This window comes from Notamacropus eugenii, chromosome X, assembly GCF_028372415.1.
Source record: "Notamacropus eugenii isolate mMacEug1 chromosome X, mMacEug1.pri_v2, whole genome shotgun sequence".
Lineage (NCBI taxonomy): Eukaryota > Metazoa > Chordata > Mammalia > Diprotodontia > Macropodidae > Notamacropus > Notamacropus eugenii.
Genome location: NC_092879.1, coordinates 13,890,039 through 13,913,119, shown reverse-complemented (window position 1 = coordinate 13,913,119; position 23,081 = coordinate 13,890,039). Strand labels below are relative to the sequence as shown.

At 39.9% G+C, this 23,081-nt stretch overlaps 1 long non-coding RNA gene across 1 annotated transcript; it reads right to left on the bottom strand.

Moving 5' to 3' along the window:
- Positions 1-9,835: 9,835 nt before the first annotated feature.
- On the bottom strand, positions 9,836-15,737 carry LOC140516056 (uncharacterized). The gene is made up of 3 exons (XR_011971252.1): positions 15,642-15,737; positions 12,994-13,098; positions 9,836-9,934 (listed from the first exon to the last, which is right to left on the bottom strand). It is a non-coding gene; the product is annotated as an uncharacterized lncRNA (long non-coding RNA).
- Between the last annotated feature and the right edge of the window lie 7,344 nt (positions 15,738-23,081).

Here is a 23,081-nt window from a genome sequence, read left to right as displayed (position 1 = left end):
ATCAACAACTTCATTCAAGATAATGACAATAATGAGACAATCCATCAAATCTTATGAGACACTTCAAAAGCAGTTCTTAGGGGAACCTTTATATCTTTGAATGCCTACTTGAATAAAATAGAGCAAGAGGAGATCAATGAATTGGGCATACAGCTCAAAAAGCTTTAAAAAGAACAATTTGAAAATCCCCAAGTAAACACCAAATTAGAAATACTGAAAATCAAAGGAGATATTAATAAAATTGAAATTAAGAAAACTATCGAACTAATAAATAAAACCGAGAGTTGGTTTTATGAAAACAACCAATAAAATTGATAAACCTTTATCAATTTGATTAAAAAAAAGAAGAAAACCAAATTACGAATATCAAAAAAGAAAAGGGTAAAATCACCTCAAATGAGGAGGAAATTAGAGTAATAATCAGAAATTATTTGCCCAACTTTATGCCCATAAATTTGACAATCTAAGTGAGATGGATGATTATTTTAAAAAATGTAAATTGCCTAGATTAACAGGAGAGGAAGTTGGATATTTAAATAACCCCATCGCAGAAAAAGAAATTGCACAAGCCATCAATGAATTTCCTAGGAAGAAGTCTCTAGGGCCAGATGGATTCGGAAATGAATTCTATCAAACATTTAAAGAACAGCTAATTCCAACAGTATATAGACTATTTGGGAAAACTGGGGAAGAAAGAGTCCTCCCAAATTCTTTTTATGACACAAATGTGGGTTTGATACCTAAACCAGGAAGAGCCAAAACAGAGAAAAAAATTATACACCAATTTCTCTAATGAACATAGATGAATAAATTTTAAATCAGATTTTAACAAAAAGAATATAGTAACTTATCACAAGAATAATATATTATGAACAGGTAGGATTCATACCAGGAATGCAGGGCTGGTTCAATATCAAGATAACTATTAGCATTTTTTATCATATCAACAACAAACCTAACAGAAACCACAAGATTATCTCAATTTCTCATATTAGAAGAACAAGGAAGAGTTTACCTTTCAGATCTATGGATAAAGAAAGAACTTATGACCAAATAAGAGATAGGAAAGATGGTGAAATGCAAAATTTATCATTTTGATGGCATTAAATTTAAAAGTTTTTACACAAACAATGCTAATGCAACCAAGATTAGGACAGAAGCAGAAAGCTAGGAAACACTTTTTTAACATCATGATCTCTGATAAAGGAATCATTTCTAAAATATATAGAGAAATGAGTAAAATTTATAAGAATACAAGTCATTCCCCAATTGGTAAGAGGTCAAAGGTTATGAACAAGTAGTTTTCAGATAAAGAAATTAAATCTATCTACAGTCTTATAGGAAAAGGTATAAATCACCATTGATTGGAGAAATGAAAATGAAAACAAATTTGAGGCACCACCTCCTACATATCCGATTGGCTAATATGATAGAAAAGGAAAATGATAAAAGTTGGAGAAGATGTGTGAAAATTGGAACACTAAAGCATTGTTGGTGGAGGTTTGAACTGATCCAGTCATTCTAGAGAGTAAATTGCAACTATGTCCAAAGGGCTATCAATAGTGTACACCTTTGATCCAGCAATACCACTGCTAGGTCTGTATCCTAAAAAGATCATAAAAAAGAGAAAAGGACCCATGTCTACAAAAATACTCACAGAAGCTCTTTTTGTGGTGGCAAAGAACTGTACAGTGAGTGGAGAAGCATAAATCGTGAAATGACTGAATAAGTTGTGGTATATGAATGTAATGGAACACAATTGTTCTGTAAAAAATAATGAGAAGAATAACTGGAAGGATTTACATGAACTGATGCTGAGTGAAGTGAGCAGAACCAGGAGAACAATGTACATAGTGGCAGCAATACTGTGCAGTGAGCATGCTAGTTAGCATATGCTAGAGTAAGGGAAAATCTCTAACATGCTAGAGTAAGGGAAAATCACAACAAAACCAGAAGTAATTAAAAGAATAATCAGTTACAGGTATAACTGTAAAAGCAAAACAAAAACAAAAACAGACAGGAGAATACAAAAGACAACGAGAAACATGTCCAAAACTGCCAAATACCAAACCAACAGAGACCAAAGAAACATCTTAAAAACCTTATCTCAACAAAAGACATAGAACTTAATGTACAGGAACTACCAAAGTGGAGGGGGGAAATCTCCTGGTTGTTGTGGTTTGAGAGAATTCTATCAAGTGTTTAAAAGAACAATTTTTACCCATACAATGCAAATTATTCTCAAAAACTGAGCAAGAATGCACCCCACAAGAATTCTTTCATGAGACAAATAGACTCCTAATACCTAACCCATGGAAGGACAAAACACAGATGAATTAGATGCCAATATCATTCACGACAACTTATTCTGTCATACAGGCTGCAATCCATCACGCAAGAAGTCACTAATAATGATCAAGTTGGTTTTATACCGGGGATGCAAGGATGGATCAACATTAGGAAGACACTCAGAGTAGTTCAACATAGCCAAAATGAAAATAACATAACCCACATGATTACCTCACTGGAAGTATAAAAATGTTTGACAAAGTATAATACTCATGTGTGCCATAAACCCTACAGAATATAGGCATGGAGGGATATTTCTAATATCATTAAAAGGGTCCAAAATCAAAAGCAATGATCATATGCAATACAGACACACCAGAGTCTTTTCAAAAACAATGGGACAAAAACAAGGATGCCCACGGTCTTCTCTATGCTATTTGATACTGTAGAATTGTTAGCAATAGCAGTAAGACAATAAAAATAAACTGACAGCATACTCTGTTATGTCCTATTTGTCATATTGCTCTCTGGAAGAAGGAGGGGGGAAGAAACTGGGCTAAACCTTGATGGTGTGAAAAACCAAAGACATCAGTGAACTTCTGTTTTTAAATGGAGACTGAGAACCCTTATGTGAGGAATAAGACAAGTAATTGTTCTCAAGAGTTTCACTACCTTGAAAGGGAAATTATAGGTCCTTAGAACTAAGAATTATTTGATCGTCACACTGGGGTCTATGAAAATAGACAGAGATACCAAGACACGGGCTTGTTACTAGCACACTTGGAAAGATATTGAGCTTTGGTGACTTTTAGGGTTCATGGCACCACACACCCACATGGTCTATATGGAAGCATGTGTTGTCATCACACTTTTGACAAATTAGTGGCAGCTGGGTGGGTCAGTGAATAGAGCCCTGGGAATGGTGTCAAATTTGGCCTCAGACATTTCCTAGCTGCTTTTCCCTGGGCAAGTCACTCAATGCATCCTTTGCCTCATGCCCTCAACTGGAATAAATGGGGATAAATAACAGCATTTATCTTCCTGGGAGGTTGTGAGGATCAAATGAGATGGTAATTGTAGAGTATTTAGCAAGGTGCCTGGCACGCAGTAGATAGTATAGGTGATAATGATGAGAGGAGCATATTTTCACAAACTCCCATAGTTCCAGTGTGTGTGTGTGTGTGTGTGTGTGTGTGTGTGTGTGTGTGTGTGTGTGTGTGTGTGTGTGCTTTCAGGCCCAGATTTAGCCACATTACCCCATGAAAAGTGAACATCAACTCATGCGCCTAAGAGTGACAATAATAAGTAGACCATGTCTAGAATAAGCTATCTTGATAATATGTTGAATAATTTCCATCAGGCAACAAAAACCATCTTATATGTTTCTCAGGGCTGTGAATTTACCTCCATCAAAGTGATAGGCACCATTTCTCAAAAAATATTCATATTAACACAAGGATAATGAAAGACTATAAGAACCTTCATACTTAAAGCATTTAATTGGGATATAGTTATTTCTTAGAAAAAGGCTGGAACAGCAACGGCAGGCAAGGTCTGGCTTTTTTTAGTTCTTAAGTACTAGGGAGTGTGAAAATGGATTACGGTATCGACACAAATTAAACATGAAATTCCAGAATAAGTGGTATTGGTTTGAATATTTCTAGAAAAGATGGGGTCTGTAGTGATATTGCTTCATCATCAGGTTGACAGAGTAAGCCTGCTTTGCCTCTAATCTACAAAGACAAAGGCTCCTGGCCATTGGTCTATTTGTGGTTGGAGGGGCAATGTAGTTCATCACTGCTCAGCACCTGAAGGACTCCTCTACCAGGATAATCCTACATGAGTGGCTACCTTCCTCAGGGGGAAAGAGTTTCTGTCCTGGAAGTGCACCAATCCTCCCACAGCTAAGGTGTAGATGAAGACTGAATACAGGACACTAGAAAAGGGGTTGTCTCTTTTCTTTCTTATCAAAGAAATAAGCCATCTTATTTGTGGTCCCTCTCATCAACTGCTCTTGCTCCTTCTTGCCTACATCTCAAACCCAAGCCCAAGCTAGAATCCGGGATGTTAAGGAACATATCCTTGGTAGAGGGGAATATGCTCAGGGCTGGAGTCAGAGAATTGGGTTTGAGGGCTGTTCTGACTAGGCTGACTAAGGCTTGCTCAACTGGGCAAGGCACCTAACTTTCCTGGGTTTCAGCTCCTCATCTGAGAGCTCGAATATCGGGGAGGAAGAGGGAGACTACATGTACTTAAAGGTCCCCTGTAGTTCTGAATCTAGGGTGCAGTGGGAGAGCCCCAGGTTGAAACAGCAGAGAAAGTATTGGAAGCTAGGTCTTCCCTACACCAAGTCCACCGTCACACACTGCCTCTTCAGGCAGGTAAAGGGCTGCACAAACCAAGACTAGATCTAGTTAAGGAAGGGAGCGTGAGGGTCCCAGATTCTTGGGGGGTTTGACTTTGGCCACTCAGCCTAGTCACTTTACTGGTTGATGCTTTCCAAATGCAAGTCCAATCCAGAAAATTACCTTGAAGAGCAACTGGTGGAACCCAGAAAATAGGTTTAGAGAACATAAGAAAACCTCTGTCTCCTGAGGAGGTGAGCACCTGGGAACTTTAAAGTCACCTTCAGAAAGAGAGGCCTCAGGAGGAATCCAAAAAGATCCTGACCCCCGTCCTAGTTCAAACTCCATTGCCACCTCGCTGTACCCAGATAGGCTCATGTGGCATGGAGCTTAGAAGAAGCTCAAAATTGTAGGAGGGAGGGAATGGAAAGAAAAGGGGAAAGAAGCAAAGGAGGAGGAAGGGGAAGGAGAAAGAGCGAGATGAGTGGAAGAGGCAAGAGGGAGAGGGAGGTTACATGGAAGAGGAGGGGGAAAAGGGAGAGACAATAAGTAAAAAGTAGAGGCAAAAGAGGAGAAAAGGTGGCATAATGGGGAGAAACAGAGAAAGGTAGAAGGGAGGAAACGGGGGATTATGTAAGAGAAAGAGGAGGGAATAGAGATGGAGTGAGGAGAGGGAGATAGGAGGGAGGAATCAGATTATCACATCTCCATCTTCCAGTTCCTCAACTTCTCACTCACTAGCTTCACAGCACCTGGGGCATAGGGACACCTGTCTAACCCATCCATACTCTTTCTCCTGGTCACGGCTCCTTTATACCCCTACCCTGCAGAGCATGTGCCCTGCAGTCCACTGCATTCACTCATTGATCCTCCAATCAGCATCACCAGCACCACTCATCCTCCCCCATCCAGGACATAGGAGGAAAAGGAGGCAGAACTGGGGGCCATGGCAATGTCTCCAAAGCAACCAGATCTGTGAGATGAGGCTTTAGATGGATGGAAAAGACTGGAGACAGAAAGACTGAAGATGATGATAACAGTAACAGCTCACATTGATGGAACCCCAAGGCTGGCAAACTTTCCTTTCCACACCTCATATCACGGGACCTTCACAACCACTGCATTCAGTAGGAACTTGTGGTATGGCTACCTGCCTCATTTCACAGAAGAGAAAACTGAGGCTCAGAGACACATCTGGGCACTCATAAGTAGAAAGCCCTGGACCTGCGATGTGAGCCTAATTCTTCCAGCCTCTGACAGGTTCAGCACTCAGAAAGGGGGTAGTGGAGATATAGACCAAGTAAAGGTGTGAGGACTCACTTGGCAGAGGTGGAGGGATTTGCTTTAGATAGGAGTCATGAGACAAGCAGGAAAGAGGATAAAATGACTGCAGTTAATGAAAAATTTTAAGGAGCAGATAAAGGAAATCAAGGAAAGTCCAGTTAGGTGCCCTCAATTCCCTTAGTGAGGCAGGGAATTAAGACTTCAAGTGACAGTGTGTGTAGGGTATCCCGTGCCTTGGTTTGAGGGCTTGAAGAGACAGTGAAATGTTTGGAATAGTCATCAGGGGAAATGACCCAGGAAATCACCTATTCAGGCCTCCTCACAATATAACTGCTACCCATCTCCCCAGGCATCTCTTAGACAGTCACTGTACACGTACCCAATGCACTGGACAAACTCTACCAACGTATCTCCCATATTCCACATCTGTTTGTTTTTACATTCCCTTCCCTCTCTTACAAAGTAGGAAACACATAAAAAGAGAGGTCTCCATGAGTTGTCAAAGAACATACTGTTACACTGAAACAAAAGAAAAAATGAGTATTATCCAGGCAAGCAATGTATTCAGCAAAACATGTAGTTGCAGAAACAAATCGGACCCAAGGCTCTCAGCACAAAAGGCCCTGGTTACTATAGAGTTTAATATACAAAGTGGAGAGAGTGATAAACAGAATTAAGGCTTAAGCTTCCTGTGTTCTTACTGATGGAGTTGATCTGGACGTTCAGGTGGAGAGTAGAGTGGTATTCCTGTGGTGAGGTGACTGTAGGGAGGGGGAGTAAACTTGTGCCATCTCCAAAACCAGGTGATTTACATGGAGTTTACACTTCAGAAAATGATGTTTAAAAAACAAAATGGGGCTATTTAACCCATTTTTAATGTAACAATACAGGGAATATTGGGCAGAGCCGAGGCTCAAAACCAAGTATAGTGTCTACAAGTCCAGACTCTTCCTTTCGCCATGTACTCTTGTTCAAAAAGAGAGAGAGAAGAGAGCCTGAGATGCAGTTTCCTCATCTGTAAAATGTGGTAGGTCAGAGTGACAGAAGTTCCTTCCTGACAGGGTGCTTGTCAGGAGATCAAGTATGAAAAGGACAACTCTCTCAAAATTCAGAATTGCATAAATGTCATTCCTTAGCGTTATTATCATCTTCAGTCTTTCACTGTCTTGTCTATAGTCTCAAGTGTCCCCTGTTCTTTCTACCCTGAACCAGGCAAATTCATGAAAAACTTTTCTATACCTGAGTCCTTTACATTGGCAATAATGAGGATCTCCTTATCTCTTTGCAATCAGACTCCCAATCCCATGATGCTAGTGAAGCTGCTCTCTCCCAAATCATCCATGACCTCCTATTGGACAAAAGAAATGATCTTCTTTCGTTTTTAAAAATAAAATTATTTATTTTTAGTTTTCAACATTCACTTCCATGAGTTTTAAATTTTCTTCACCTCCATCCCCCTCTCAACATGGTGTGCAATCAGATATAGGCTTATATTCTAAATAAAATTGTTTTATATACATTGTAATATATATGTATATTTACATATATTTTCACGTTTTCACATTAGCCATGTTGTACAGAAGAATTAGAACAAATGGGAGGAACCAAAGGAAAGAAGAAGAATAAAGAGAGAGATCAAATAGTGGGCTTCAATCTCATCAGGAGTCTTTGGAGTTGTTGTAGGTCATGTACTCTTGCGAAGAGCTAAGTTAAAGTTAGTTGTCCAACAACGTGGCTATTACTGTGTACCACGTTTTCCTGGTTCGGATCCCTTCACTAAGCATCAGCTCATAATGTTTCAACTGTCTACTACAAATGTGTTACCCAATCTCAACTAAGCCCTCACTATTGCCAGGTGACCCTTTGACCCCTCTCTTATCAACTCCCTCTCCCTCTCTCCATAGTGGCTCTTCCAAAGAATCCCTCCTCAACCCTGCCATGGCTCCCCCTCCTCTACCCTATCAGCTCAGAACCTTGCTTCATATTTTACATAAAAAATAAAAGCCATTAACCATGATCTCAGTGGGGGGGGGATGGACAGCGTCCCTGAGTGCTTCAGTGAAGCAGTGACGATGAAGAAAGACCGTGGGTCAGGCAAGGAGCATAGAGAACAACTCCCATTTATTAATCTGAGGGCAAAGGTTTATATAGATTTTCTACAGGCAGGCAAGCAAGCAAGTTATTCCCATGAGAACATTCAAGCAAGCAAGGTTATTCCCATGAGAACATTTTTAGTTTACTTCTCATACTTTCTAATCCAGTTCCTCCAGGGATACAATCTTGGGGGATGCAGGCAGGGTGAGGATGTTCTCATCCTTGCATGTACTCTCAGGAGTACAAGTCTCCAGTAAAACCTGGACAGTACTTCACATTCCGATCTTCATCAGTACGGGCCCTCTACAGATCCCCACCTTTTCCTCTCTGTTGCATGGCCTATCGCACAGATGCCTTCTGCTATTATCTCTTCCTTCATTCCTATCTCACATGGCGAGACAAGGCCAACCTTCTCCCTTCCCTCTATGTGTCCTTCCATACCATGTTCTCCAACATATTACTCCCTCTCTCTCATTTACCTTCAATCTCTCTCTGTCTACTAGCACATTTCCTAATGAACAGAAATGTGCCATGTATGAAGTGAAGTAAGTTATGAAATTCTCCGGAGTCAATATGAAATCAGATTAAATCATCCACGTTAAAATTGCCAGTTATATTCTTATCACTGTCAAAGGTCATCTGATACAGGATTAGACTCCAAACCAGTGGAGATGATATTGAGCTGATTCCTGTGTCATGTACCTTTTGCCCATCTATGAAAACAAATCTTGGAAGAATAAAACAAGGAGAATGGCTAAACATTTTAGTAATATTTCTTAACTCTGAAGTAAAATTATAACACAAATATCACAAGCTTGACTGAGACTTCACCAGTGTTAGATCCGACATGGAGGTGAATATTTTTCTGGGTGTGCACGATTTATCAAAATCTTTACCTCAACCTATTTTGGAATACTCCAGGATGCAAAGTTACATAGTAAGTCAGGGTACTGCTATAGTCCTTGTCCTTGGGAGTCAATTTGGGGTTCTCCTCTGGTGACAACATTCTTCATTTTCCTCCAACAAGGAAGCAAGCAGTACATACTGAACAAACCCCCCCCCCCTCTCTCTCTCTCTATCTCTCTCTCTCTCTCCCATTTTAAATTCAATGACCTATAGGCAACTCAATCTTCAGAAGTTCAAAACAGAATTTATTATCTTTTTTCCAAATCTATTCCCTCCCAAGGACACTCCATCCTTCCAGTCACCCAGGACTGCAGTCTTAAAATCATCTTCTGATAGATGAACTACTCTCACTTAATCTTACATGGAATCAAGTCTTTACCTCATTTCCCAGTCATCAGCTCTAAACCACCCTGATGCTCTTCCCCATTTCCAGCTTCCCTTTATGCATTCCCCTCCCTGACTAGAGAGTGAGCTCTTTGAGGATAGACACTGTCTCCTCTAACTTCTTGGCATTTATGTTCTCAGTGCTTAGCAGAGCATCTGGCATGCAGTAAAGACTTAAGCAATGTGCTCACTTATATGAAGTCCCTCTCCTTCTCCTTCCTTCCCCCCTTGCTCCCCCTCCCTCCCAAGACTGCATACAATTTTGTATTTGTTCTACACATACATTCCTATTAAATACATTTTCACCATAGTCATTTTGCACAGCAGAATTAAAATGAATAAGAGAAATCATATAACAAACCAAAACGTAATACAAAAGAAAATTTTCTGCTACATTCTGCAATTGAATTCCATAATTCTTTCTCTGGATATGGAAGGCATTTTGCCTTAAAAGACCATTGGGAAGTTTTTAAGACCTTGCATTGCAATGAAGTTCTAAGTTTACCAGAAAAAATTCTCGCACACTGTGGTTGTTGCTGTGTACAAAGTTCTCTTGGTTTTGCTCCTTTCGCTCACCATCAGATCATATACGTCTTTCCGGACCTCTCTGATGTCTTCCTGTTCATCATTTCCTATAGCACAATAGCATTCCATTACATTCATATACCATAATTTATTCAGCCATTCCCCAATTGATAAGCATCCTCTTGATTTCCAGTTTTTGCCCACCACAAAGAGTGATGTTATAAATATTTTTGTACTTATGGGACCTTTTCCCATTTTTATGATCTCTTGGGTACACAATCCTAGAAGCAGTATTGCTGGGTCAAAGGGTATACACATTTTTGTAACCCTTTGGGGATAGTTCCAAATTGTTGGGGGTGTAGCTCAGTTTTCACGTGAACGGTCTCGGGCAGGTAAAAGTGAGGACTTCTAAGCCTCAGAGTTCTCACGAGGCCTCCCAAGGAACAGCTGGGGATTGAGGCGTGAAACTCGAGATATCTTGTGTCTTTCCACCTCTTCTCAGTGGAAACTTGCTGGAGAGAGCATCCCACCCTTGAGATTGGTCCATGGTCTGAGCACACCTGTTGTTAATTAGCTAGGGGCTGAGAGCACGCATGGTATTCACGTGCAAACTATGGGCTGGGAGAGCTTAAGTAAGGATAGGAAAGCCTGAAGGCCCTCTTCTTGCTTCGGGGCCCTTAGAGGGAAGAGGGTCCCTCTCCTCTTATTCTCCCATCCTCTTGCTGTATGATCCTTGCCCCTTAGGAGGAGGAGGGTTCCTTTCTCCTGGGGAAGAACTCGCCCTGCATATGGATACATAACTAAGACCCTGAATAAAGCCTAACCCTTGTTCGACTCTGGAAAGTCTCTTCTCTCAATACATTTATCCGGCTGATCACCGAAGACCTGGACAAAAAGTAAGAAGACTTGGGTAGCCCATTGGCCTCTAGGTCGAACACCAAATTGCTCTCCAAAATGGGTGGATCAGTTCACAGCTCCACCAACAATGAATTAGTGTTCCAACTCTCCCACATCTTCTCCAATATTAATCATCTTCCTGTTTTGTCATGTTAGCCATTCTGATAGGTGTGATGTGGTATCTCAGAGTTGTTTGGATTTGTATCTCTCTAATCCATAGTTATTTAGAGCATTTTTTCATATGACTACAAATATCTTTAATTTCTTCCTCTGTAAAGTGCCTGTTCATATCCTTTGACCATTTATCAATTGGGGAATTTCCCACAGTTTTAAATTATGCCTTTGATAATTTGATTGGCATAGAATTAAAAATGCATATTGACTTTGGTAGTACAGCTAGGATCTGACGTCTGAAAAATGAATTTCATGCAGTTGTATGTCCTGGAATTTGCACTCTTTGAAGGTACAGTGATGTAAATTATGGTTAAGTGGTCCCAGCCCAATCAAATATGCAGTGCAAATTCACAGAATGTGGCCACTTCACGAAACTCTTTCTTTGCACTAATCTGGACCTAAGCTACATTTTCATTTCGATTAGACTGGTACAGCTCATCCACGAGCATAGAAACTTTCTCCAGTTATTTAACCTTTTTCTGTATTTCTTCAAGGATCATTTTGTAATTGAGTCTATACAAGTCTTTTCTGTGCTTTGACAGATTGATTTTCAGACACTTTATGCATCTTGAAGATATCTGCAATGGGATTTCCCTGTAATGGCCTCCGACTTTTTATTACTTTTTAGAAATGCTACTAATATTTGAGTGTTTATTGTGTAGCCTATATCTTTGCTGAAGTTATTAATGGTCTCTATTAGTATCTTTGCTGATTCTCTAAGGTTTTCCAAAAGAACTATAATGTCATCAATTCTCTGTTCTGGCTCAGCAGGAAGTCATGGGCTCCTTTTCCTCACAGGTTAAGGCACCAGAAGGAGTCAGAATGGCTGTAAGCAGGACCTTTTCATTGCATTTCATCATGCCTTTTTATAAGCAGTCTCTACAACCTCTCCCACATGTACTGACAACAGGCAGAGCATGCTGCCGTAGGTTTTTGGAAGGAGTTACCACTGGCTATCACCCTAGTACACTAAGATGGGAAATTAAGAACAATTGTTTTTTAAAAATCCATATCCATATCTCCTCATATTGTGGTTGTTAAGTTATTTTTCAGTCATATCCAACTCTCCATGACCCCATTTATGGTTTTTCTTGGCAGAGATAATGGAGTCATCTTCCATTTCATTCTCCAGTATACATATATGAGTGTGTGTGTGTGTGTGTGTGTGTGTGTGTGTGGAGAGAGAAAGAGAAGTCAGAGGTGGAGATACATGCAGGAATACGTATTTCTATATATACATATGTATATGATATACACATACATGCTCCCTAACCAGAAACATGTTCTCTCGTGAGTGTGTGCAGAGGCAGTGGAAAGAGGGTTTCAGACTACATAGTACATATGACAAAAGGGGTCATTACTCCCAGCTCCTGGCTGCTGGAAGGTTTTTCTTCCCTTTTGCAGGAGCTTTACACAGTTTCCTATCGGAATGCTGTACCTTTCTGCTGGGATCTTTGTAGATTCTTGAAGGTGCTTTTCTGTAAAATGTCTACACTTTCTTCAATATGATTTCATATGCACTTCATAAGCTTTCAATGCAGATGTGGTTTGGGGCACAAATCTTTCCTGACCTTGAAATAGGTTGAAAGGTCATTCCTGATCTATCAAGCATGAGGATGGGAATGAGACTGTCTCTCTCCCCCTGCAAACAATTCTCTCTTAGAGCTTTAACTGAAGCTTCTACATCATTGGGTTTTATTGCCACTGGGATGCTGGGTTCCATACTATCTTGCTGCTTTTTTCCAATCTCCATAGGGCGGGATCAACTCTTCAATCAGTCCCAGTTTTGCCCTCGACCCAGGTTGCATCTAGCTTAAATGTTTGATTGATTGGTTCAATAGAGTTCTGGAGCTTGTTCATGCCTCTGACTGATTGGCTCAGTGGAGAAGCATGGGCCTCCTATATTTGACTGGAGGGGGGTGGGTGGAACCCTCTATATGAATATAGTGAAGCAAATCAGATTTATTTTTTATTGTTTGTGCCTGAAAATATTTCCTCCTTCTGGATATACCGGACCTTACTTCTGTGGCAAGAGGCAGAAAGCATGTTTCATCATCAGTCTTCTGGTGTTATCACTGATCATTGTAATACATACCTGTAATGAGTTTGAATTTCGTTGCCTTGTCATTGGGTAGGAGATGCAGTAGGAGGAGGGAGAGAATTTCAAACAGGAAATAAAGAAGACAAGAAAGTCTCAGTGCTTTAAAAACAAATGTATAAAAATAAAATGTAATATATTTTAAAAATAAAGGGCAAATGTGACCATATCACCTCAATAAACACCAGGGGCTCTCTACTATCTCCAGTATCCCATAGAACACATTGTGGTATTTGAAGCCTTTTGTGATCTGGCCCCTTCCTTTCTTTCCAGGCTTCTTATCCTCCTTGCATACATCTTGGCTTTCTTGCTGTTGCTCACACACAGCACATCATCTCCTGACCCTGCACTTTTTCTATGGCTGTTCTCCCTGGGTGGAATGCTCCTTACCTCTACCCCCTGAATTTTGGGCTTTCTTTGAGATTCAGTTCAAATGCCACTTTCTGCAAGAGGACGTTTTCTGTCACCACCCCTTTCCCCCAGCCCATCCTGGTACCTTCCCTCTCAGACTATGTCCTCTTCGCACTGTGCATATATTGTATGCGAAATAGTGGTTTGCATGTTCTCCTTTCTCCAATCCCTCCAATGGAATGTGGACTCCTTCAGGGCAGGAGTGGCAGTCTTTTGCCTTCCTTTTTCGCTTGAGGTTTTAACATAGTGACTGGCAGTTAGTCAGATAGTCAATACATATTTATTAAGTGCCTACTATGTGTCAGGCTCAGTGGTAAGTACTAGGGACACAACGAAAGGACAGAGACAGTGGAGAAGGGGGAGAAAAGGCAAATAATGGTGTAACAACAAGTTCTACATAGCATAAGTAGGAAATAAATAGAGAAGACACTAGATTGTGAAAGATTTCCTGCAGAAGGTGGGATTTTAGCTGGTACTTAGAGGAAGCCAGGGAGGTCAGTAGAATAGTGGAGGGAGAACATTCCAGGCACAGGGGAGAGCTAGAGAAAATGCAGAGATGAGAGATAGAGTGTTCTCCTTATGAAACAACCAGGTGACCAGTATCCCTAGACCACTCATAATATGGTTGGCGGGTTGGAGAGGGGGAGGTCTGGATGTAAGGAATAAAAAGTAAGAAAAGTGACAATTTTTTACAAAAAAATAAGGTCACAAAAGACCCCATAGAGAATTTGGCATTTGATCCTGGCTGTGATAGGGAGCCACTGGAGTTTATTGAGTAGTTATGGGAGTGTGACCTGGTCAGACTTGTGCTTTAGAAAAATCTCTTTGGTGGCTGAATGGAGGATGGACTAGAGTGGGGAGAGATCTGAAGCAGACAAATACCCCAGCAGGCTATTAGAGTAGGCCAAGTGTGAGGTGATGAGGACCTGAAGGAGTGGAGTGGCATTGTCAAAGTAGGGATGAACTGGAGAGATGCTCTTGCAAAGGTGAGGTCAACAGGCCAGGCATCAGATTATATCTGGGGGAAGGGAAGAGGAGAGAGTGTGAGGAGTCCAGAATAACACTTAGGTCCCAAGCCTGGATGACTGGGAGGATGATGGTACTCTCTACAGTAAGAGAGAGGTTAAGGGGGCAAAGGGAGTTTGTCTGGATGGATGATGATGAATTGCATTTTGAAGATAATGAGTGTAATATGTCTTCTGGGACTTCCAGGTTGCAATGTCCAGTACTCAGTTGGAAATGTGACACTGGAGATCAGGAGAGAGATTAGGGTTGGATAAGCAGATCTGAGAATCATTAGAATAGACAGGCTGGCAATAAAAGTATATTACGTGCCTATGGTGTGCCAGGCTAATCCCCGAGGACACAAATATGAAAAGGAGAGAGAGAACCTTTGTTCTCAAAGAGCTTAAAATTGAATGAGGAGGGAGACAAAACCAGAAAGAAAGCTGAAAAGGCATGAGGGTTGGAGGGAGTGGTGTGGAAGCCTAGTGGAGAAGTCCAAAGGAGGATATCTAGATGGGAAATGAAAAGATGGATAGCCTGGGCACTTTTCTTCATTGGTGGTTATAGAAGAAAGAGATGACAGATAAATCTGTGAGAACTGATGAAAATATCAAATGAAAAAGTATAGATGGAGAAGAGGGCCAAAGACGTTACAAAGTTAAAATCAACAGGTCTAGGCCATTTTGGATATGGACGGGGGTGTGGTGGCATGTGAGAGATAGGGAGGAATCCAGGATAACTCTTAGGTTGGGAGTGGGAGGGATAGGAAGATGGCATTGACCACTAGGGAATGTGGTAGTAAGGGGAAAGTTTTGTGGAAAGATAATGAATTCCATTTTGGACATCGTTAGTTTAAAATGTGGACTGGACATGTAGTTTGAGGCACATGAAATGCAACTGAAAATATGAGAATAGAGGTCAAGAGAAGTTAACACAGGATAGGTCGATCTGAGGATCCTGAGCATAGACACAGTAATTAAATTGATGGAAACTGATGAGAGCACCGAGTACAGTGCAGAAAGGGAGAAGAAGAGAAGACCCAGGAAAGGGCCCTGAGGGACATCAATACTTACATTATCTGGACGGGGAAGGTAAGGTCTGGAATTCTCCCACCTGGTGAACCGTGTACCTCCCCCATAATTGTGGGGTGTTGTTTTGATGCCAAAGGAAGAGGCCAAGGAGTTCCAAACTTATTATTGGTAGTAATTTAGTCAATTGGGGTTACTTACATTTGGGGCAGTATGATAGATCCCTGCTAAGATATTAATCATCCTCAGTCTGGGGAGGGCAGCCAGACCAATTCTGTGAATCCCCACTGAAGAACGCCCAAATCACTGTGGTAATTATAGTAAACAGACAAAGGCAGGAGGAGCTAGAAAGCACAACACCACTAATTGGTGGTCATTTCTGGTTTTTTGCTTAGTCATGAGCTTCATCATTGAGCCAATGCTATGCCCCAAAGTAAGTTTGTGTATTGATTAGTACTGACCTGTTATAAATGGGTCATGATATTCTTATATGGCTTTTGAAGATCATGGTATCTAAAGTTTTGACTCAGTTGTTAAAATATAATTTAATCAGGTCACCAAGTTTAGGTTTTTGCCTTTCACAGTTTAAGTTTTTATGGCTTTTCACTTATGTAACACAGGAACTCAGTTTCAAGCAGGTTCACACTGGATTCAACCACACCAAAGAAAGGCAATGGAGGAATGGCGACTGACAAGGAGAAGTGAGGAAAAGTCACCCACGCAACTGAGCCAGTGCCCACTTGATTTATAGGGTAACAAACAAAGAAGGCGTTTTGCTAAGGAGTATCTTCAAAAGGTAACTAAGTTTTAGCAATATCACGTCAATTCAGCATAGCACACACAAAGAACACACGTTTATGATTTTAAGTACAAATGTTTATATGTTGCAGGATTATATAATAATGCACAAGAATAGTAAAACTGCTTTTCAGAGCAGAAACTTTGGAAAAATTATCTGAAAAAGAACAAAAATCAATTTTGCACACAGTAAAATCCATCTTACATTCAATTTAATTACTGTATTTTAGGGCTTTTTCCCAAATTCGAACACTACAAGGATGCAGCAAAGGACACTGAGAAGGAGCTGTCATATTGGTAGAAAGAGAACTGGAACAGAGTGGTATCCCTCAAATATACAGACAAGAGAATATCAAGGAGAATGAAAGGGGAACCAGTTAGTATTGATCCAAGTGATCTGTTTTTAGTTTGAGTATGAGAGAAACCTCCATTTTTTAGGGAAAGCTAAAGATTGTCAGCTAGAAAATGGGGGAGGGGTGGGATGGCCAATGACTGCTAACTCCAAACAACAAGTTTCTCTTTCCTAGTGAGCTCTGTTTTCTGGGACAAATTCTAATTCTGTGATTTAAGACTGTAATTCTAATTCTGTGTTTCAAGACATAAATTCTAATTTTGTGTTCTAAGATTTTTCATTCTAATTCTTCATTCTATGACTAATTCTGATTCTGTGTTCTAAGATTTTAGTTCTAATTCTGTGTTCTGAGACTAATTCTATTTCTGTTTTCTAGGACCAATTCTGATTCTCTCTTCTTAGACCTTCATTCTAACTACGTGTTCTAAGATTTTAATTATGATTCCATATTATAAGATTAATTCTAATTCTGTGTCTGAAGACATAAATGAAAGAGACTACAGATTCTTACTTTCTTGGTGATGAGGTATTTTCTTATGTCATTGGTGACAAGGAAGATCAAAACATCTAACCAGAAGAAGACAACAAATCCAAAGCTCCTATATCCAAAGCCTCCAAGAAAAATATTAATTAGTCTCAGGCCATGGAATAGACAAAAAAGGATTTTGAAAACCAAGTAAGAGAAGCAGAGGAAAAAGTGGGAAGAGAAAGGAGAGTGAAGCAAGAAAATCATGGAAAACAAGTCAATAACTTGCTAAAAGAGACCAAAAAAAAAATCCTGAAGAAAATAACAGCTTTGAAATTAGACTAACCCAAATGGCAAAAGAGATCCAAAAAGTCAATGAGGAGAAGAAAGCTTTAAAAAGCAGAATGGGTCAAATGGAAAAAGAAGTCCAAACGTTCACTGAAATAAATAATTCCTCATAAATTAGAATGGAGCAAATGGAAGCTAATGGACTCTATAAGAAATCAAGAAATTATAAAATAAAACTAAAAGAATGAAAAAAAAATAGAAGACAATGTGAAGTATCTCCTTGAAAAAACAACTGACCTAGAAATGGATCCAGAAGAGATAAATTAAAAATTATTGGACCACATGAAAGCCATGATCAAAAAAATAGCCTTGATATTATCTTTCAAGAAATTATCAGGAAAGCTGCCCTGATATTCAAGAACCAGAGGTTTAAAAGGAAATGCAAAGAATCCACTGATCATCTGAATGTTGTAGCTGAATTGCAGAGTTCCCAGGTCAAGGAGAAAATATTACAAGCAGCCAGAAAGAAGCAATTCAAGTATTGTGGAAATACAATCAGGAAAGCACAGGATTCAGCAGCTTCTCCCCTAAGGGATCAGAGGGCTTGAAATATGATATTCCAGATTTCAAAGGAGATAGGATTAAAACTAAGAATCCAACAAAACTGAGTATAATACTTAATGCAAAAAAAAAAAATGGAACTTCAATGAAACAGAGAAGTTCCAAACATTCTTGTCGAAAATACCAGAACTGAATAGAAAATTTAACTTTGAAATGCAAGAATGAAGACATGCATGAAAAGGTAAACAGGAAAGAGAAGCTATAAGGGACTTATTAAAATTTAACCTTTTATATTTCTACATGGAAAGATGATATCTATAATTCAGAAGACCTTTCTCAGCATTAGGTTAATTGGAAGAGTTGGAAGGAATGTGTGTGTGTGGGGGGGGCATATGATATACATATATACATATTTATATATGTGTGTGTGTGTGTGTATGGTATACGTATATATATATGAAGAGAGAGCGAGCAAAAGAGAGACACAGAGACAGAGAGATAGAGGGATAGAGATAGAGAGGGCATAGAGTGAATTGAATATGAAGGGAAGATATCTAAAAGAGAAAATTAAGTGTTGACCAGAATATACTAGGAGAAAGAGAAAGGGAGAGGTAGAATGTAGTAAATCATGTTACATAAAAAGGAAAGAAAGAGCTTTTCCAATGGAGGGGAAGAAGGGGAAAATGAGAGGGAATAATGAGCCTTATTTTCATCAGATTTGGCTACAGGAGGAAACAACATACACACTCATTCAGACATGGAATTTTGTCTTACCCTACAGGAAAGCAGGGAGGACGTGCATAAGAGAGGGGGCACGGTAGAAGTGACTGCAAATTGGGGGAAGGGGTAATCAAGAGCAAACACTTTGGTGGAAGGAGAAGTTAAAGGAGAGAACAGAAAAAATGGTGGGCGGGACAGGATAGAGGAAAACTCATAGCAATATTATACTCAAATTCTGAAACCCTCAACTCAAGGATAAAATATCATGAGCAAAAACAAAAAAAATTACGTTAGGTAATACCACAATTAAAATCACACAAAGCCTAGTAATAACTACACTAAAAGATCATAGGTCTTGGAACACTATATCAAAGAGCAAAAGCACTGTGTTTCTGGATGAAAATATTAAACTCAGAAAAGTTAAGAATAATTCTGAATGAAAAAAGTGGATATTTAGTGAATTGTCAGACTTTCAAGACTTTGTTTAAAAAAAGACCTGAACTTAACAGAACATTTGACATAAAAAAAGAAAGAGAAATATAATGTTCATACCCAATGACCAATTATAAGGGTCTCAATAAGAATAGACTATTTTCCTTTTATGTCTGCAAATTCTGTGTCTAAGAGTATTAGTTATTAGTAACTATAAAAAAAGTTAGTAATTTCTTACAAGAAAGTTGAAATGATATGAACTTAATGGACCCTGGCAGCTTTTGTGTGATCTCAAACCAGTCACTTCAGTTTCCTAGATCAGCTCTCCAGGACCCAGGTTCCCTTTCATTTACAGCAGATGGTTGGACCCCTTGATCTGACAGGGGCCGACCACTTTGTGGAGGATCTTAAAAGTCTCTTCAGTCCTCTGAGTCTCAGTTTCTCTTTCTGTGATAGCATCAGGTTGAACACTATGGTTTCATAGGCACTGCCAGTTAATGGGGGATCTCATATTAGTCACTTCAGCTTCCTAGGCCTCAGTTTTCTTTTTGGTAACAGCAGGGGGTTGGACTTCGTGGACTGAGATGTCCCTCACTGGGGGATATCATGTTATTCACCTGAGCATTCTAGGCCTCAGTTTTCCTTTCAGTAACAGCAGGGGGTTGGACTCCATGATCTTAGACTCCCTTCCTTGCCACCCTCTGAGTGATCCCTCACCAGTAACTTCAACTTTCTAGGCCTCAGTTTTCTTTTCACTAACAACAGGGATTGGCCTCCAAGTTCTGAGATGCCCCTCACAGCCCCTCTTTGTGGGATATCACTCCATTTCCCTCAGCATTCTAGGCCTCAGTTTCCCTTTCAAAAACGGGGACTGAACAAAGTATGTCCACTGACAATGACAGGTCAAACTATGTGTGATCTCCCACCTGCCACTTGAGCTTTCTAGGTCTCATTTTCCTTTTCAGGAACAGGGCCAGGTTAAATATGTGGAGTGAGACGGCCCTGCAAACTTCTGCTTGTTCTGACACTTGGTAGCTCAGCTTTCTAGGCCTCACTTTCCCTTTCAGTGAAATCTGTATCTAGCAATAAGTTATCTGAAAGGAGCTTGCCATCTTCTGGAAGAAATCATAATGGTCACTAAATCTTTCTGATCCTGAGTTTCCCTCTCAGTGACAAGCCTGCAAGGTATTGAAAGAGAAACTGACTTCCACAACTTGAAGTCACAAGTCTAGGATCAGGAAAATTTTGGTAGACGCCTCTCACATAATGGAGTTCTCAGCCCTGCTTCACCGAAAGTCAAACTGAGGCCTCTTAAGCTGAAGTGGCTGATGTTAGATCACTCAAAGGCTGTCAGGGCCCATTGGGCTCATATAATTTAACCCCTTGCTGTTTCTGGAAGGGAAACTGAGGTGTAGAAAGCTGAGGTGAATGGCCTCACCTGGGCATGTATTTAACGTACTCTGGTCTAGAATGTCCCACTGCCTTGATTCATAGGTGATGGGAAGTCTCTTCTTAGTGCCATGTCAGCTCTTTGTCTACAACTCTCCCTAAATTGGAGCCCTGAGGAAGTGTTTTTGGGCCTTGGATTGTTGTGTTCATCCTGCCAGGCTCCAAAGCCTCCTGTCTCCCACGGAGATGGGAGCAGTAGGGGATGTCCATTTCCCACTGGGGTATGCTCTCCTTCTGTGGCTGCTGTCCCTGCACATCAGAGTCATGCTTCAGGAATGGTTCCCTCCCTTTCTGCCCTGCAGGGACATAAGAGGTCATCTAATATAGACTAGTCATGAGGCAGCTTGGTGGGACTGTGGACAGACCTGGAATTAGGAAAATCTGAGCTCAAATCCAGCTTGAGACCCCTAATTGTTGTGTGACAATGGGCAAGTCACTTAACTGCTGTCTGCCTCAGTTTCCCTACCTGTAATATGGGGATGACAATACCACCTAACTCATAGGGTTGGTGTGAGGATCAAATGAAGTAATATTCGATAAGAGTTTAGCATAGTGCTTGCCACATAGTAGGTGCTTTATAAATGCTTCATTCTCTCCCCTCCCCCTTCTGTACCCTGCCATGGGGTCTTTTTCCAGAGTCACGCAACTAGACAGAAACAGAGCCTTTGTAGGAATTCAGACCGTCTGATGCCAATCACATGTTCGAGCTTATTCTGTAAGGAGATGCAAGTGGATGATCCCAGAATGACCCTCTGCTAATGTCAAAGGGACCCAACGATTATAGAATGTGAATAATGAAAAGTACTTTTAAAGATCACTAAAAATAACCCTCTTATTTTAGAGAGGAAGCAACTGAGATCTCAGATGGAAAGAGACTGATTTAAAGATACACAGCTAGGGCAATGTAAACCCAGGCCCATTTTCTCCAAATGCAACAGCCCTTCCCCCTGTGTCCTATCTCTAAGAGTCTGCCAGTCTTGAACCAAAGGGTCAGAAATTAAGGGGTCCTATGAGATGATCTAATCTACCCTTCCTCAATTTTTTTACTTTACAAAATAAAAAAAGAATGAAGTATCGTAATAGATTTAAACATGAAATGAGAAGACATCTGCACCGGGTAATCTGCATTATAATTTGAACTTTGTAAGGCTTCAAAAACTATTTAAGACCTATAGTTTTTTTTACAAAAATGCTTTAATTTAGAAGGGAGACTGTTTTTTTTTTTTTAATGATCTCCAGAATGACAATGAGACAAAATGTCAAAACCTATAGGATGCAGTAAAAACAATAATCAGAGGAAAATTTATATCTCAAAATGCTTATATTAAAAAACAGTGAAAGAGTAGACCAAGGAATTGGGTATACAATAAAAAGCCATGAAAAGAATAAATTTAAAAACTCCAGTTAAACATGATAAATCTTAAAAATTAAAGGTGAGATTAATTCAATTGAATATAAGAAAACCATTGAATTTATAAATAAAACTACGACTTGGTTTTAGGAAAAAAGAATAGATCAACCATTGGTTAATATAAGTAAAAAAGAGATAAAAAAACCCCAAACCACCAATATTAAAAATGAAAAGGGTATATATACCACTAATGAAGATGAAATAAAAGCAATTACAAGAAAGCACTTGAATAAAAATGGCAATTTTGCCTAAACTAATCTATTTAGTCCATACGATCTGAATAAAATAACTAGAAAATTATTTTACTGAGCTAGAAAAAAATAATAATAAAATTCATTGAGAAGTGCAAAATATCAAGAATATCAAAGGAATTAATGAAAAATGTAACAGAAGTAGCTTTAGCAGTGCTGGATCTTAAACTACACTATGAGGCAGCAATTGTAAGAACTGTCTGGTACTGGCTAAGAAATAGAAAGATATATAAATAGAACAGAGTAGACATGTAACACACAGTAGCAAATGATTACAGTAAGCTTCCTAGCCGCGTGACCTTGGATAAGTCACTTTGCCCCTGTCTGCCTTACTTTCCTTAAGTGTAAAATGGCGATAAAAATAACACCCGGCTGGAAGGGTTGTTGTGAGGATCAAAGCTCTTAGCACAGTATCTGGCACATAGCAGGTACTGTAGAAATGCTCCCCTTTACCCTTTAGGGGCCATTCAAAGTAACTGTCCTAAATGTGTATACACCATTATACTTCTTAGTTATAAAAAATAATTTGACTATGCCCACTCTTACATGCCCCATTTTTGGCAGATAGAACTCAGATGCTTCACAGTGAGAAGTGTGTGGTCGTTTGTTGGGGGGGACAAAGATGGACAGATATAAAGCTGATCATAAATCTTGAGCCATTCACGGGAAGACTTATGGGAATAAATGTGGAGGGAAATAATCAGAACCAGGAAAAAATATACACAATGACCACAGTGATGGAAGAGGAAAGAAGAAAAGAAAGGGCTATATAATTATGAGCAAGCTTAACCCTAGTGAAGGGATGATGAGAGAAGCAACAAATCCCTCCTACTCACTTGAATACTGTAAGGAAATACCTTGAAGGGAGAGAGGCCCAACAGGTAAACCCAAGGAACAAGAAGGCTGGTGATAT